Source organism: Dendrobates tinctorius, unplaced genomic scaffold, assembly GCF_039654945.1.
Source record: "Dendrobates tinctorius isolate UK_male_01 unplaced genomic scaffold, ASM3965494v1 ptg000063l, whole genome shotgun sequence".
Lineage (NCBI taxonomy): Eukaryota > Metazoa > Chordata > Amphibia > Anura > Dendrobatidae > Dendrobates > Dendrobates tinctorius.
In genome coordinates this window covers 21,038,826-21,057,329 of record NW_027361731.1, presented here as the reverse complement: position 1 = coordinate 21,057,329, position 18,504 = coordinate 21,038,826, and the positions used below count along the sequence as shown (strand labels likewise).

Sequence of the window (18,504 nt, the reverse complement as noted above, 5' to 3'; positions counted from 1 at the left end):
GCTCCTGGGCACGTCTCTCGACTTCTCTTCAGCGTATCATCCTCAAACCAACGGCCAAGTGGAACGGATTAACCAAATTTTGACCACCTACTTACGCCACTTTTCTAACGCTCATCAGGATAATTGGGTCTCACTCCTACCTTGGGCGGAATTCGCTCATAATAATCATCCCAGCGAATCAACGTCCAAGACGCCGTTCTTTGTGGTAACTGGGCTAAATCCTGGGGTTCCGTTGCCTTTTTCCGCATCATCTGGAGTCCCTGCAGCAGATACTCTCGCCAAGGAATTTTCGCAAATTTGGAAGGAGACCAGGGAGGCGCTCGAGGTAGCCAGCGTCCGAATTAAGAAACACGCAGACAAGAGACGAAGGGATCTACCCCCGTACCATCCCGGGGACAAAGTCTGGCTTTCTACCAAACATATCCGCCTGAAAGTCCCTGCTTACAAATTAAGTCCTCGATACATCGGTCCTTTTGAAGTACTTGGGCGCATTAACGAAGTAGCCTACAAATTGAGGTTGCCGGCATCGCTCCGGGTCCCTAACGCCTTCCATATCTCGCTCCTTAAACCTGTGGTTTTGAACCGGTTCCAACCAACCTCCATGTCCCCTCCCTCGCCAATTTCTTCTAACGATGTCTTTGAAGTAAAGGACATTTTGGCTATGAAAAGGGTCAAGGGTAAAACTCTTTTTCTTATCGACTGGAAGGGTTTTGGTCCAGAGGAGAGGTCCTGGGAGCCCCGAGAGAATGTCGATGCCCCCCTTATCATGAAAAGATTTCTGACCAACCTCAGAAGGGGAGGACATAGGGGGGGGGTACTGTGACATCGGCGGCCGTGCCCGCCGATGCCCCTTCAGCGGCGGTGCCCGCCGCAGCTCCTCCTCACCTGCGTCCTCCTGTCCACTCGCACTTCCGCTCTGCTCCCCGCGCTGCTGCGGGTAACCGCGCCGGTCTTAGGCCGCGCACGCGCGTTCTCCCTCTCTCTTCTGCTAGTAGGGGGCGTCGCTGAGGGGAGGGTCTGTAGGGCGTACTTCCGGCCTCTGGTTATATCAGGCGTCCGCTCTATTCTGAGGGCGCCTGGTGATTGTGTGACCTCTTGCACCCATCGGCCCTTACCTTCTAGTGTACCCTGCCTATCCTTTGCTGTTCTCCCTGTGTGCTCTTTGGCCTGCTCCACTTCCGTCAGTCTGTCTCTGTCCCGTGGTCCCCCTCTGAACCCCTTCCTGTGGAATCCTGGCCAGTATTTTCCGTTATCCTTGCTCTGCCTGTCTATCCATCGAGTCGTCCCTCCTGGCACCGGCTGTCGCGGTTCTGCCCCCTGCGGCCCTGCCCCTAACGATCCCTGTACAGGGGTCGGTCTTCACCAGGTACGCTCGGCCCAGGGGCTCCGGATCCACGACCCAGAGGGTCCACTCTTGGACGTATTAGCCTAGAGTTGTCACAGTGATCAAGTAACGGCAACAAAGTTCACCGCATGGGGATATTCTCCAGGTCTCTGTACATGTTTCGAGCACAAATGCTCTTAGACTCAGAGTAGCCAAGAAGAAAATCACCAGCAGGGATAGAGGGAGTCAGCTGTATTAAATCCCAATCAGAAACCCCAGATCTCCAATTGTCTTCCTCATTATCAGGTGGCAAGCCTCTGTCAATCAGATCAGCTCCACTACCTCCAGTAACCACCAGAGGGAGCCCAGAAAGAGAACTCTCAATCTGACCAGCTCCACCATCTTCAGTAATCACCAGAGAGAGAATTCACAACACTAATCTGGCCATTATTTGGGGCATAGGTGTTGACGATTGTGCAGGTTTGGTTATTAATGACACAGATCAGGATGTGAAATCTCCCTTTTTCATCTTTATGCTCCTCAATAAATTCAAATGAGAGGCTATTTTTAATAATTGTGATGACCCCCGCCTTTTTCTTATTATTATCTGATTTAAAAATGTGTGGGAATTGTTTGTGGGAGAGTACCGGGTGGTTATCTTTTTAAAATTTGGACTCCTGTATGCATATGATGTCTGCTTGAGATTGAGACATTTCTTTCCATATTGTGAACCTCTTTTTTTGGACTGTTTAGTCCTCTGACATTGTAGGATATTATTTTTGTGCTCATGACTATTTGTATGGTGGCGGAAGAAATGTGCACTTCTAAAGCTCAACGGTAGCGTGAACCTGTTTATTAAACACAATAGAACTATTAAGCTCTAAGAGCCGGTTACCTATTAATTTTAACTAAGAAACCAGTAGTACAAATAAACGACTATAGAATACAAATATCAATTATCAAATGTCCTCTGAAAGAAGGGTGGCTCACAACTTGCGAGTACTTCTTCTTCCTCTAACTTGGGGGAAAGTTCGTGCACATGAGGCCTGAGTGAAACCTCCTATACCGTGTCATAACAGATGACAGATGTAAGCCCTTGAGTGAAGATAAGTAATGTATGAGGTATTCCTCTTGTCAGTGGTTAGGATATGATGAAGGGGCTTTTTTGTTGGCCCCTAGTGATTCAATCAAGTCATGTCCCTCCTCTGGGGTGAATATGGGTATTGTTTTCCCCCTGAAGGTGATCAAAAGCTTCAAAGGGAAGCCCCACCTGTAGGCGATGCCTTTGTCCCTGAGCAATGTAATGATCTCCTTGAATGCTTTCCTACTGTCTAAAGTTTCCTTGGAATGATCCGCATATACCTTTAGATTATTGTAAGGCTCTGGAAACCATTTCAAGTCTTTCAGGTAGTGTAGTACCTTTTCTTTGGTATTATAGAAATGAATTTGCATGATCGTGTCTCTCGGCACCTCTGTCGGGATGCGAGTAGGTCTAGGCAGTCTGTGTACTACAAAAAAAAGAAGTCTGAACTGAGAAAATAAATTAATGTGTATTCACGATGTAAGTGCAAATTAACACATCACCGTTAACCAGAGAAAACAAAAAGCAAAAAACACTAATAAAAAGTAAAAATAAACTGCAAATAATGCATAAAGGTAATAATAATAATAAGGGTATTTAGTAAACATAGTTTTGACCAAAATAATGTACAAGCCATCCCGCCACGTCACGGCAACCCTTGTGGGTCAGTCCCTACTCTAGTATTTAAAACCTTTTCACTTGCCAAGTGACTTGAATGTGAACAAGGATCGAGCGGCTGAACCACTAGTAACAGCTTAGGCCAGACTGGATGACTTTCCCAGCTCAGAAAGAGGGCGGTCACACCCATATATGCACTGAATGCACAATGAATTATTATTACCTTTATGCATTATTTGCAGTTTATTTTTTTACTTTTTATTTGTGTTTTTTGCTTTTTGTTTAGTCTGTGTACTCTATCTATAATCAGCTCTGCATCTGTGAGGGTGGGGATTGCTTTCTTAAAAATTTTTTCACATGTTCTGGCAGGCTGTTTGACGTGATCTCGTCTGGTATGCCTTTGATTTTTAGGTTATTTCTGCAGTTCCTGTCCTCTAGTCCAGCCATTTTTAATTTGAGTCTGCCCAGGCAATAAGTCGCCACATTCTTCTTTTCTTGCACTGGCCCACTGCTATGATACACTGTGGCTGTGGGTAACATGGGTTGCAGCCCTTAAATGTTACGGGACTGCCAAGCTGTCCAGGTCTATAGCCCATGTGGACAACTCTCCTCTTACTACATGGCAGCCCCTCCTACAATTAACCCTCTATATCCAACCTATCAACTGTACCTATCAGGCCCACTAGTATGCCCCCATCTAGTGGCCGTCAACAGAACTACACGTACCCGTGTCTATAGGAACTATATACTAAAAGTGGCCTCCTCTAATGTTCCCAAAAGGGTGCACTAAGGCTGGTTTCACATTCGCGTTAAAACAACGCTGCGCCCTGCGTCGTTAAGCCCCGCCCTGAGCCGGCTCCCTGCCCGCCCCATCCGGGATCACCGCCTACTTTCGCATTTGCACGCATGCGATCGGCGCACCCTATCTTTAGCATAGGGTGCGCAGATCATGCGCTGCCAGTGTGAAAGTAGCGTGCTGCGCACTTTTGACGGTGCGCCGTGCGCGCCGAAATGCAGCATGTTGCATTTCGGCGCGCACGGCGCACCGTCAAAAGTGCGCAGCACGCTACTTTCACACTGGCAGCGCATGATCTGCGCACCCTATGCTAAAGATAGGGTGCGCCGATCGCATGCGTGCAAATGCGAAAGTAGGCGGTGATCCCGGATGGGGCGGGCAGGGAGCCGGCTCAGGGCGGGGCTTAACGACGCAGGGCGCAGCGTTGTTTTAACGCGAATGTGAAACCAGCCTAACTTACCCTAACTGTACATGCACAACAGACACATTATATTATGCAATTATACAGGAATACAAGGCAATATATTACAGCTCTCTACAGAATGGTAACACATACACGTGGCAATACCATTAACGATGAGCAATAATACATATTTTATATGTAGCAGTACCGCAGACAATTATCAAAGACATATTTGTAAGCATTAACAACCGGAAGGCAATCAAAGGGAAGCAAGAAAGATGTTATATCTCACCCCCTTACATGTATACACACGGCTACGCTCCCCACACCTCGTACACACACGGCTCCGCTACATACACCTCATACACACACGGCTCCGCTACATACACCTCTTACTCACACGGCTCCGCTCCGTACACCTCATACACACACGGCTCCGCTCCGTACACCTCGTACACACGCGGCTCCGCTCCGTACACCTCGTACACACGCGGCTCCGCTCCGTACACCTCGTACACACGCGGCTCCGCTTAGTACACCTCGTACTCACACGGCTCCGCTCCGTACACCTCATACACACACGGCTCCGCTCCGTACACCTCGTACACACGCGGCTCCGCTCCGTACACCTCGTACACACACGGCTCCGCTACATACACCTCGTACACACACGGCTCCGCTCCGTACACCTCGTACACACACGGCTCCGCTCCGTACACCTTGTACACACACGGCTCCGCTCCGTACACCTCGTACACACGCGGCTCCGCTCCATAAACCTCGTACACACACTGCTCCGCTCCGTACACCTCGTACACACACTGCTCCGCTCTGTACACCTCGTACACACGTGGCTCTGCTACATCCACACTGTAAACCCCTCCTGACCCCACACATAAACTTCTCCTCATCCAGCACCATGACAACCAGCACAGCAGAGTCCTGCATACACTGAGGCCCCTGATCATGTGACCCCTGACTCCTCCCCTCCTCTGACCTCATCACAGGTCCTGTGCACACAGAGCAGCCATATATGTGGAGTGCGGCTCTGTGGGTGGAGGTCGGTGCTGGAGGCTCCATTATTCTCTATGTGGAGTGCGGCTCTGCGGGTGGAGGTCGGTGCCGGAGGCGCCATTATTCTCTATGTGGAGTGCGACTCTGCGGGTGGAGGTAGGTGCTGGAGGCTCCATTATTCTCTATGTGGAGTGCGGCTCTGCGGGTGGAGGTCGGTGCTGGAGGCTCCATTATTCTCTATGTGGAGTGCGGCTCTGCGGGTGGAGGTTGGTGCCGGAGGCTCCATTATTCTCTATGTGGAGTGCGACTCTGCGGGTGGAGGTCGGTGCTGGAGGCTCCATTATTCTCTATGTGAAGTGCGGCTCTGCGGGTGGAGGTCGGTGCCGGAGGCTCCATTATTCTCTATGTGGAGTGCGGCTCTGCGGGTGGAGGTCGGTGCTGGAGGCTCCATTATTCTCTATGTGGAGTGCGGCTCTGCGGGTGGAGGTCGGTGCCGGAGGTGCCATTATTCTCTATGTGGAGTGCGGGTGGAGGTCTGTGCTGGAGGCTCCATTATTCTCTATGTGGAGTGCGACTCTGCGGGTGGAGGTCGGTGCTGGAGGCTCCATTATTCTCTATGTGGAGTGCGGCTCTGTGGGTGGAGGTCGGTGCTGGAGGCTCCATTATTCTCTATGTGGAGTGCGGCTCTGTGGGTGGAGGTCGGTGCTGGAGGCTCCATTATTCTCTATGTGGAGTGCGGCTCTGCGGGTGGAGGTCGGTGCCGGAGGCGCCATTATTCTCTATGTGGAGTGCGACTCTGCGGGTGGAGGTAGGTGCTGGAGGCTCCATTATTCTCTATGTGGAGTGCGGCTCTGCGGGTGGAGGTCGGTGCTGGAGGCTCCATTATTCTCTATGTGGAGTGCGGCTCTGCGGGTGGAGGTTGGTGCCGGAGGCTCCATTATTCTCTATGTGGAGTGCGACTCTGCGGGTGGAGGTCGGTGCTGGAGGCTCCATTATTCTCTATGTGAAGTGCGGCTCTGCGGGTGGAGGTCGGTGCCGGAGGCTCCATTATTCTCTATGTGGAGTGCGGCTCTGCGGGTGGAGGTCGGTGCTGGAGGCTCCATTATTCTCTATGTGGAGTGCGGCTCTGCGGGTGGAGGTCGGTGCCGGAGGTGCCATTATTCTCTATGTGGAGTGCGGGTGGAGGTCTGTGCTGGAGGCTCCATTATTCTCTATGTGGAGTGCGACTCTGCGGGTGGAGGTCGGTGTTGGAGGCTCCATTATTCTCTATGTGGAGTGTGGCTCTGCGGGTGGAGGTCGGTGCCGGAGGCTCCATTATTCTCTATGTGGAGTGCGGCTCTGCGGGTGGAGGTTGGTGCCGGAGGCTCCATTATTCTCTATGTGGAGTGCGACTCTGCGGGTGGAGGTCGGTGCTGGAGGCTCCATTATTCTCTATGTGAAGTGCGGCTCTGCGGGTGGAGGTCGGCGCCGGAGGCTCCATTATTCTCTATGTGGAGTGCGGCTCTGCGGGTGGAGGTCGGTGCTGGAGGCTCCATTATTCTCTATGTGGAGTGCGGCTCTGCGGGTGGAGGTCGGTGCCGGAGGTGCCATTATTCTCTATGTGGAGTGCGGGTGGAGGTCTGTGCTGGAGGCTCCATTATTCTCTATGTGGAGTGCGACTCTGCGGGTGGAGGTCTGTGCCGGAGGCTCCATTATTCTCTATGTGGAGTGCGGGTGTAGGTCGGTGCTGGAGGCTCCATTATTCTCTATGTGGAGTGCGACTCTGCGGGTGGAGGTCTGGCTGGAGGCTCCATTATTCTCTATGTGGAGTGTGGCTCTGCGGGTGGAGGTCTGTGCTGGAGGCTCCATTATTCTCTATGTGGAGTGCGGCTCTGCGGGTGGAGGTCGGTGCTGAAGGCTCCATTATTCTCTATGTGGAGTGCGGCTCTGCGGGTGGAGGTCGGTGCTGGAGGCTCCATTATTCTCTATGTGGAGTGCGGCTCTGCGGGTGGAGGTCGGTGCTGGAGGCTCCATTATTCTCTATGTGGAGTGTGGCTCTGTGGGTGGAGGTCGGTGCCGGAGGCTTCATTATTCTCTATGTGGAGTGCGGCTCTGCGGGTGGAGGTCTGTGCTGGAGGCTCCATTATTCTCTATGTGGAGTGCGGGTGGAGGTCTGTGCCGGAGGCTCCATTATTCTCTATGTGGAGTGCGACTCTGCGGGTGGAGGTCTGTGCTGGAGGCTCCATTATTCTCTATGTGGAGTGCGACTCTGCGGGTGGAGGTCTGTGCCGGAGGCTCCATTATTCTCTATGTGGAGTGCGGTTGTAGGTCTGTGCTGGAGGCTCCATTATTCTCTATGTGGAGTGCGGCTCTGCGGGTGGAGGTCGGTGCTGAAGGCTCCATTATTCTCTATGTGGAGTGCGGCTCTGCGGGTGGAGGTTGGTGCCGGAGGCTCCATTATTCTCTATGTGGAGTGCGACTCTGCGGGTGGAGGTCGGTGCTGGAGGCTCCATTATTCTCTATGTGAAGTGCGGCTCTGCGGGTGGAGGTCGGCGCCGGAGGCTCCATTATTCTCTATGTGGAGTGCGGCTCTGCGGGTGGAGGTCGGTGCTGGAGGCTCCATTATTCTCTATGTGGAGTGCGGCTCTGCGGGTGGAGGTCGGTGCCGGAGGTGCCATTATTCTCTATGTGGAGTGCGGGTGGAGGTCTGTGCTGGAGGCTCCATTATTCTCTATGTGGAGTGCGACTCTGCGGGTGGAGGTCTGTGCTGGAGGCTCCATTATTCTCTATGTGGAGTGCGACTCTGCGGGTGGAGGTCTGTGCCGGAGGCTCCATTATTCTCTATGTGGAGTGCGGGTGTAGGTCGGTGCTGGAGGCTCCATTATTCTCTATGTGGAGTGTGGCTCTGCGGGTGGAGGTCTGTGCTGGAGGCTCCATTATTCTCTATGTGGAGTGCGGCTCTGCGGGTGGAGGTCGGTGCTGAAGGCTCCATTATTCTCTATGTGGAGTGCGGCTCTGCGGGTGGAGGTCGGTGCTGGAGGCGCCATTATTCTCTATGTGGAGTGCGGCTCTGCGGGTGGAGGTCGGTGCTGGAGGCTCCATTACTCTCTATGTGGAGTGCGGCTCTGCGGGTGGAGGTCGGTGCTGGAGGCTCCATTATTCTCTATGTGGAGTGTGGCTCTGTGGGTGGAGGTCGGTGCCGGAGGCTTCATTATTCTCTATGTGGAGTGCGGCTCTGCGGGTGGAGGTCTGTGCTGGAGGCTCCATTATTCTCTATGTGGAGTGCGGGTGGAGGTCTGTGCCGGAGGCTCCATTATTCTCTATGTGGAGTGCGGGTGGAGGTCTGTGCTGGAGGCTCCATTATTCTCTATGTGGAGTGCGACTCTGCGGGTGGAGGTCTGTGCTGGAGGCTCCATTATTCTCTATGTGGAGTGCGACTCTGCGGGTGGAGGTCTGTGCCGGAGGCTCCATTATTCTCTATGTGGAGTGCGGTTGTAGGTCGGTGCTGGAGGCTCCATTATTCTCTATGTGGAGTGCGACTCTGCGGGTGGAGGTCTGTGCTGGAGGCTCCATTATTCTCTATGTGGAGTGTGGCTCTGCGGGTGGAGGTCTGTGCTGGAGGCTCCATTATTCTCTATGTGGAGTGCGGCTCTGCGGGTGGAGGTCTGGCTGGAGGCTCCATTATTCTCTATGTGGAGTGCGGCTCTGCGGGTGGAGGTCGGTGCTGAAGGCTCCATTATTCTCTATGTGGAGTGCGGCTCTGCGGGTGGAGGTCGGTGCTGGAGGCGCCATTATTCTCTATGTGGAGTGCGGCTCTGCGGGTGGAGGTCGGTGCTGGAGGCTCCATTATTCTCTATGTGGAGTGTGGCTCTGTGGGTGGAGGTCGGTGCCGGAGGCTTCATTATTCTCTATGTGGAGTGCGGCTCTGCGGGTGGAGGTCTGTGCTGGAGGCTCCATTATTCTCTATGTGGAGTGCGACTCTGCGGGTGGAGGTCTGTGCCGGAGGCTCCATTATTCTCTATGTGGAGTGCGGGTGGAGGTCTGTGCTGGAGGCTCCATTATTCTCTATGTGGAGTGCGACTCTGCGGGTGGAGGTCTGTGCTGGAGGCTCCATTATTCTCTATGTGGAGTGCGACTCTGCGGGTGGAGGTCTGTGCCGGAGGCTCCATTATTCTCTATGTGGAGTGCGGTTGTAGGTCGGTGCTGGAGGCTCCATTATTCTCTATGTGGAGTGCGACTCTGCGGGTGGAGGTCTGTGCTGGAGGCTCCATTATTCTCTATGTGGAGTGTGGCTCTGCGGGTGGAGGTCTGTGCTGGAGGCTCCATTATTCTCTATGTGGAGTGCGGCTCTGCGGGTGGAGGTCGGTGCTGAAGGCTCCATTATTCTCTATGTGGAGTGCGGCTCTGCGGGTGGAGGTCGGTGCTGGAGGCTCCATTATTCTCTATGTGGAGTGCGGCTCTGCGGGTGGAGGTCGGTGCCGGAGGCTCCATTATTCTCTATGTGGAGTGCGGCTCTGCGGGTGGAGGTAGGTGCCAGAGGCTCCATTATTCTCTATGTGGAGTGCGGCTCTGCGGGTGGAGGTCGGTGCCGAGGCTCCATTATTCTCTATGTGGAGTGCGGCTCTGCAGGTGGAGGTAGAGAATAATGGAGCATCCAGCACCTATGTGGAGTGTGGCTCTGTGGGTGGAGGTCGGTGCCGGAGGCTCCATTATTCTCTGTGGAGTGTGGGTGGAGGTCGGTGCTGGAGGCTCCATTATTCTCTAATGTGGAGTGTGGCTCTGCGGGTGGAGGTAGGTGCCAGAGGCTCCATTATTCTCTATGTGGAGTGTGGCTCTGCGGGTGGAGGTCGGTGCCGGAGGCTCCATTATTCTCTATGTGGAGTGCGGCTCTGCAGGTGGAGGTAGAGAATAATGGAGCATCCAGCACCTATGTGGAGTGTGGCTCTGTGGGTGGAGGTCGGTGCCGGAGGCTCCATTATTCTCTGTGGAGTGTGGGTGGAGGTCGGTGCTGGAGGCTCCATTATTCTCTAATGTGGAGTGCGGCTCTGCGGGTGGAGGTAGGTGCTGGAGGCTCCATTATTCTCTATGTGGAGTGTGGCTCTGCGGGTGGAGGTAGGTGCTGGAGGCCCCATTATTCTCTATGTGGAGTGTGGCTCTTTGGGTGGAGGTCGGTGCTGGAGGCCCCATTATTCTCTATGTGGAGTGCGGCTCTGCGGGTGGAGGTCGGTGCTGGAGGCTCCATTATTCTCTATGTGGAGTGCGGCTCTGCGGGTGGAGGTCGGTGCTGGAGGCTCCATTATTCTCTATGTGGAGTGTGGCTCTGTGGGTGGAGGTAGGTGCCAGAGGCTCCATTATTCTCTATGTGGAGTGCGGCTCTGCGGGTGGAGGTCGGTGCCGAGGCTCCATTATTCTCTATGTGGAGTGCGGCTCTGCAGGTGGAGGTAGAGAATAATGGAGCATCCAGCACCTATGTGGAGTGTGGCTCTGTGGGTGGAGGTCGGTGCCAGAGGCTCCATTATTCTCTGTGGAGTGTGGGTGGAGGTCGGTGCTGGAGGCTCCATTATTCTCTAATGTGGAGTGTGGCTCTGCGGGTGGAGGTAGGTGCCAGAGGCTCCATTATTCTCTATGTGGAGTGTGGCTCTGCGGGTGGAGGTCGGTGCCGGAGGCTCCATTATTCTCTATGTGGAGTGCGGCTCTGCAGGTGGAGGTAGAGAATAATGGAGCATCCAGCACCTATGTGGAGTGTGGCTCTGTGGGTGGAGGTCGGTGCCGGAGGCTCCATTATTCTCTGTGGAGTGTGGGTGGAGGTCGGTGCTGGAGGCTCCATTATTCTCTAATGTGGAGTGCGGCTCTGCGGGTGGAGGTAGGTGCTGGAGGCCCCATTATTCTCTATGTGGAGTGCGGCTCTGCGGGTGGAGGTCGGTGCTGGAGGCTCCATTATTCTCTATGTGGAGTGCGGCTCTGCGGGTGGAGGTCGGTGCTGGAGGCTCCATTATTCTCTATGTGGAGTGTGGCTCTGTGGGTGGAGGTCAGTGCCAGAGGCTCCATTATTCTCTATGTGGATGTGGTAACAGCAGGTACGCAGGGTGCAGTGACGAGACGAGAGACAGATATGACTTTAAACGCTAACTTTTATAGATAAATGCTGTTAGGGCTATTGTTACGCAACCAACACAATAACAGTAGTTGTCCTTGCAGGGAGCCTAAACACATAAACAAGGATTTGGAGAACATGTCTAATCAGGCAAAGACCGGTCACTATAGGGCCGTGGAATGGCCGACTACGGGTCCTTAGTCACTATGTTTCACTTATCCGTCCTGACGTCCCTCGGCTTTCTCTTTCATGGTGTGTCGGCGTCATAGCCAATGGGCCCAGCCACTGATGATCTGGCGTAGTCTTTGGGCGTTCCAAATCCCAGGAGGAGCAGGGGCACAACAGGCCCGCGGAGAGTTACTTTGCGGGATGTCCCCAAGCGGAGGCAGCGGGATAATGGCTGGGAGTGGGAGAGTGGAGGTCGTAACTCCCTGAAAGGCACTGGCGGCGGCGGTGATAAGTGGCGGTTGATAGGCCACAGGCGCAGTCTGCAGCCGCACTGGATTATCCGCGGCGGGCACAGGCCCAGTCTTTAACACGGACTGGAGCGGGGCGGTGGCAGCTGCGGGCGGCAAAGGAGGAGTCACCGCCGTGGTCGGGAGTGTGGGCGGAGGTAGGTGCTAGAGGATAATGGAGCCTCCATCAGAATTCGCCGTCGTTTTCTTCTCTAATTTGTTCTTCCTCTAAATAAGGAATCAGACAGACGCTCCGGAGGAGGCCATGTATCACAGCAGTTGTTCCCCATTAGAGATGAGGGGAACCTTTCAAGGTTCAGTTCGTCTAACGTCCCGATGATCGCCAAACTGTTTGACAAACATCCCCGAACCCCATTGAATTCAGTGAGAGGCAAAACCAAACACATAGACAACACCTTCAGGGGCCAAAAAGCTTCCCACACAGCACAAATTAGGGGCGGACACCAGGAAAAGTGTCACCAATGACCCAAAGTACAGATAGTATAATTGTGCAGCATGGATGCCTGGAGCAGAGCTTGGAGCAGCATCTCTATCTGAAACCCTGATCAGGAACAGGTGGATGAGTGACAGGTGAAGGCCTGGTGCTCTGAGAGCTCTGCCAAATTCAGGCAGCACACATGAAGGAGACCCAACTTGGAGTCTCCACATTTCCCAAAATTGTCACACATGCCCAAAGTGACATCAATTTCCCCATAGTAGGAATAGTAATAGTTGTGCAGCATTTTGGCAATTTCTGTTACTGGATGGGCTACTCCACTCCCTTTCTTTGGCAGCCGCTCAGCGGTATTATTTGTTATAGCGCCATTTATGTGTAAAATGGTGTACATAAGAAAAACGAGTACAATAATCTTAAACAATACAAGTCACCGACTGATACAGAAGGAGAGAGGACCTTCCCCGTGAGGGATCACAGTCTACAAGGGCTGAGTGAGGATATAATTGGTGAGGCTAGAGCTGCTTGTACAGCGGTATGGTGGAGAGATGGTTACTGCAGGTTGTAGGCTTGTTGGAAGAGGTGGATCTTCAGGTTCCTTCTGAAGGTTTCTACAGTAGGCTAGAGCATGATATGTTGGGGTAGAGACTTCCAGAGTGGGGGGGGGTGCGCAGGAGAAATCTTGTATGCAAGAGGGAAGAGGAGATGGGATGGGAGTCGAGAAGGAGATCTTATGAGGATCGGAGGTTGCCTGCAGGTAAGTACTGGGAGATGAGGTCACAGATGTATGGAGGCCACAGATTTTGAATGGCTTTGTATGCCATTGTTAAGGTTTTGAACTGGAGTCTCTGGGTATTGGGGAGCTAGTGTAGGGATTGACAGAGGGTAGAGGCCAGGGAATAGTGGGGGGTTAGGTGGATTAGTCAGGCAGCAGAGTTTATGATGGATTGTAGGGTTACAAGACTGTTAGAAGGGAGGCCGCAAAGCAGGAACCTGCAGTAGTCGAGTGTTATGAATGGGTCACCGAAGAGGAAAAAACCTAAACATGCTAAGCCCAGAAAAACCAGAGAGGTTGGTAACTATGCAGATTGCAGATCCCTGATCCTACCACACAACTAGCAGCAGCCGTGGAGAGTACCTACGATGAACCTAGATGCCTCGTCTCGGCCGGAAGACTAAATAAGCCTAAAGCAAGAAAAGGGGAAAACTGCCCCAGAGCAGACCCCCAAAGGCATAGACAGCCCCCACACATGTATTCATGGTGAAACAAGATGAAAACACAGGCAGGAAAATAGGCTGAGCAAATGATGGGGCCCAGACTAACTAGAAAGTGTCAGAGACACCGCACTACACTTGCTCATAGGGCCAGTGCGCATGTCCTGAGTACAGAAGCAGTGCTAAGAGTTACCTGGGGAGCAGGGCAGCAGAGGTGACAATGCGTGCTACAAGCTAATAGTGTCAGGGTCCAGTCAGCGCTGGAAAGTAAAGAGGCACTGGACATGCGGACACTGAAAATGAGTAAGCTTGCACGGGACCTATGGTCATGTGACTGCAAGGGGGCGTTGCTTAGCTTCCTGCTTTCAGATATGACAGTACAACTCAGAGTCAGGCAAAACGGAGGTCACAACAGTACGGGCAAACGGAGTACAGGAGGGACAAACAGACGGGAAGTCAGACAAAGCCAAAGGTCATACACAGGATAACAGTACAGTACCAGGGATGAGACAGAGCGGATAATCAGGGCCAAGCAGAGATCAAAACCAAACAGACATAGAAGGTACCAGGCAGAATCCAAAGCAATATCCAGAGAACAGACCGAGTCATACACAGAGAATCACGTAACCAGAACACAGCACAAACACACTCAGGGGTCACCACACAATGCCAAGGGCATGAGTATAACTGACAGGGATGGGAGCGTCCTGAAGCTATAAGAAGCCTCCCCAGAACCAGGGAGAGGCCACAATCATAGCCCCAGGTGTGCAGGTAAGCCTGCATCAGGATCACAACCTTTAACCCCAGAAATGCCAGTCATCAGCACTGGTTCCAAAAATTAACCCCACGTGTGCAAGTCAAACCTGCACTGAGATCATGACAGAAAGGAGAGGAAAGGAAAGACACTGTCTGCAATCTGCCCAAAACCCTACAAAATAATGTCCAACACTTCTGATAACAAAATTAACCCTGAAGTCACTAGACTTCTCCCACTATATCAGTACTCTGAAATATTCTGAGACAGAGCAAAAAGTGGCCAATCTAATAAGGGACAAAAAGCAAATTGGCAAATACAGATAAATAAGAGTGGAAATTCAGCACGGCCCCCAGCCAGGGCTGGCTGACCACACAAAAAACTGAAAAGACCAACAAAATCAAGTGTGAACATTAGCAGAGAAACTTAGCTTGAGCTGACTGGAACAGAGCTGAGAACCAAGACCTGACAAGCAGAAGGAATCACCAGCACCAGAGTAGGGCGTCGGCTGTCTTAAATCCAATCTGAGATTCCTGAGGTCCAATCATCATCCTCATTATCAGGTGGCAGATCTCTACTGATTAAATCAGCCTTACTACCTCCTGTTACCACCAGAGGGAGCCTGGAAGGAGAACTCACAACTGGTAGACCAGAAAATGAATTCACAACAGTTGAGACAGAAGATGAGGAATGCATGGACTAGGGTTTTTGCAGATTCTTGAATAAGGAATGTACAGTACAGATCCAGGAAATATTTTTGAGTTGTAGTCTGCAGGAAGTGGAAATGGCATGGATATTTATTTTGAAGGAGAGATCGGAGTCCAGGGTTACCTTGAGGCACAGAGCTTGCGGGACGCAGTCATCTACACCTTGTAGATGAGGGCCAGAAAGAGCATGTGCTCCAGTGGATGGCAAGCGCTGCATCCAGTGGTCTCTCCTCCTTTTCCTCCACCTTGACATCACACACAGTCCAGTCCTCAGAGTTGGCACCCCTATCACCCTTGTTTTTCCCCTGTGTTACAACTCTCCAGTCACCCAACTGACTGGAAGAAACCACAGATGTGTGAGTGATGCTACCACGAGAAGCACTGCATCCTCAGCCACAACTCTGATTGTGGCCAGCAAAGTTGGCAGGTGTACAGTTCGCATGGGTGGAAAGGGTTGCCTAGCCTTGTCCTTTATTGAGACCGAACTAAGGTAAGCCAACTTTGTAAAAAAAAAAAAAAAAAAAATTAGTAGAGGTAAATATTGCAATGTTGACTACTGCATGCATGATCCAGCACATGAGCGATCAACATGCATTAGTCTGGTTAACTCACTGCGCTAAAATGTGGTCTAGTGTGTCTCACCACCCACTGTCCGCCCCCATCAACCTCATCTGCTGCTGCTTCTTCCTCCTTCACTGTGGTAAGTGTTCTCACACAAGTCTCCGGCCTCAGAACCTCTACTTGCTTACTCACTACAGTTGCGGTGAGTGACAGCCCATCAGCTGTTACAAAATTGGAGATACCTGCTGCTTTTGACAGATCTCCGACACCAAACACATCACATCTTTCTCAATCCACCATAACATCTTCGTCTGCACCTCATTCACAGTAGTTTGTCGTGTTCTTCATACTCCACCCTCCCTCCACACTGCAGCCAGCCCTTGGCCCTGCAGTTGTGGTCATGTAAAAGATTGTTTCCTCCTACACAAGGCATAGCTAACAGCTTGAACTTCTCCATCTCCAATCCGTTTGCCATGGAAATGCTGCTTTTCCGCCTGGTGTATGCAGTCACTTTCCGAAACCTGATGGCCATCGCAGTCACACAGTGCCAGTTGCCCAGTTGCCATTATTTATGTAAAAAGCTGTTCCTCCTCTACACCAGCATGTTGCAGACAACATAAGTTTTTCCTTGAAAAAAATCCATGTCTTCCAGTCTGCATTTTACTACGGACACCTTGACAAGCAACCTAGGCCAGGGCTCATTACATTTTGTTTATTAGGTATTGGGTGGCTGTGGGGAAGGGGCTGCTCTTTAAGTCTTGGAATCCCCAAGGCCTGCAGGGCTCTTTGGGATGGAGAAGTAAACCACTACACAGCAGAGGATGGAGAACTAAACTACTAGACAATCGGGGTTGGAAAAGTAAACTACTAAACACCTAGAGTTGGAGAACTAAACCATTACACTAGGGGATGGAGAAATCTGTCAGGCAGTGTTTAAAATAATATGCCATGGACATCACAGTCACACAGCTATAAATAAACCACTACACCATAAGGGATTGTGAACTAAACCACTAGATGCCAAGGTGTCAATAAACACCAAGTCTTCGAATAACCAAGTGTAAGGGCCCCGTTACACATAGCGATGCTCCAGCGATCCCGACAACGATACAACCTGGTAAGGATTGCTGGTATGTCTCTACATGGTCGTTAGCAAGCTGTCAAACAGGCAGATCTACTCAACAAAGCAGCAACGATACAGCGATCCATTGGGTCCTTGCTACACAGCAGCTATTCTGACGACTCGGACCTCGATAAGCGTGCTTCAGCATTGCCTTTTCCACGCCCCTCTGCTCCAATTGGTGGCCACTACTGCGCTATCACTACGCGGTTTGCTTAGCGTCCCTGTCTGAGTCGCTATTGCGCTATTTATTCGTGGATCAGCAGTCCCTAACACGGGGACACGCGATTATTATAACTTTACACTGTTAAATGTTATGATTGCATATAATTGATAGCTGACCTATAAAAAGAAACGCTACAAAGATCCTAATTTGAGGCCACCAATCGGAGCTGAGGGGGCATTGAAAAGACAAAGCAAAATCACGCCTGTGTTCTGAGTCGCCAACGAGGTCGCTCGTCATTGTTATGGCGTCAAACACAGCGATGGATACTGGCCAGCGGGACACCAACGATCAAAAAATGGCCTAGGACATTGGAGCACGATCAGCGATATTGCAGTGGGGGGCCGGTCGCCGCTATGTGTCACACGTAGCGAGGTCGCTGTTGCGTCACAAAACCTGTGACGTTTCAGCGATCTCGCTAATGATCTCGCTATGTGTGAAGTACCCTTAAGGCACTGGTAGCACCGTACACAGTGAAGAGGCAGTAACCCATGAAATCCAAACACAAAAGTCTATTTAACGTATTATCTTCACAAATAATTGTCCAATCCACACAAGTGCATATAATTAGTATCCATTTCACCATTTCTTGTTCCCCCTTACATCGCAACCTTTTTCCCTCTCATCTTGGCTGTACCCTTCCCCTTTTTTAGCTAGCTGTTTCATAACCCTGGGCCCAGACCTGTAAGTCACCTGTCACTTATTTAATAATCAGTATTTATTGGCTGATATAGTGTGGCTAGACCACAGAATTAGCACAAAAGATTAATATGTTGAAATGTGGACTGGTTCCTGCATCAGAGTATTACCCCAAACGATTTTGATTAGTAAATGTGACCTCTGGAGTCCTGACTGCAACACAGTTGTAGCCCAAATGATTTTGAGTAGGAAATGTCGACTACTGCATGCACCACACTATTAGCACAAACTACAGGCTAGGCCATTTATATGGATACACCTGGGTGGGCCATGTATATGGATACACCTAAATTAAATGGGAATTAACCCACTGGACCACATAGGGGGACCCTGGCCTACCCAGACTAGGGAAGGGTAGCGACCGTGGTCTGTGGCAGCTGAGCCTGTGGGCAAGGTGGCGACATGCAGGACTAGATGACACCGCACAACTTCAGGTATAAAGAACATAAAGTTTACCAAGACAAAGTCACAGAACATAAGACATAACAATGCCAAGCTCCCGATTCCACACATCAAAGAAGGGTACACTTCCCAGGTTAGCAGACGATGGCAGGAGTTCAACAAGGGATGATGCAGTCGAGGGTCATTTGGCACGGGCATGCCAGGAGAACCTCTGAGGCCTCTGGTGTAGTGCAGGCACAGCAGGAGAACATCAGACACCTCCCTCAGATACAGGTAGGTCCATATATATTTGGCAGAGACAACATTTTCCTAATTTTGGTTCTAGACATTACCACAATGAATTTTAAACAAAACCATTCAGATGCAGTTGAAGTTCAGATTTTCAGCTTTCATTTCATTGTATCCACATTAAAACTGGATGAAGGGTTTAGGAGTCTCAGCTCCTTAACATGTGCCACCCTGTTTTTAAAGGGACCAAAAGTAATTGGACAATTGACTCCAAGGCTATTTCATGGACAGGTGTGGGCAATCCCTTCATTATGTCATTCTCAATAAAGCAGATACAAGGCTTGGAGTTGATTTGAGGTGTGGTGCTTGAATTTGGA

At 51.4% G+C, this 18,504-nt stretch overlaps 1 protein-coding gene across 1 annotated transcript in view; it reads left to right on the top strand.

The window, feature by feature from the left end:
- The first annotated feature begins 5,897 nt into the window (after nucleotides 1-5,897).
- LOC141094248 (uncharacterized) overlaps nucleotides 5,898-18,504 on the top strand; it is a 34,679-nt gene continuing 22,072 nt past the window's right edge. The window contains exon 1 of the mRNA XM_073580066.1: nucleotides 5,898-6,044. The gene's annotated coding sequence lies outside the window, so the exon portion shown is untranslated. The remainder of the gene's footprint in view (nucleotides 6,045-18,504) is intronic.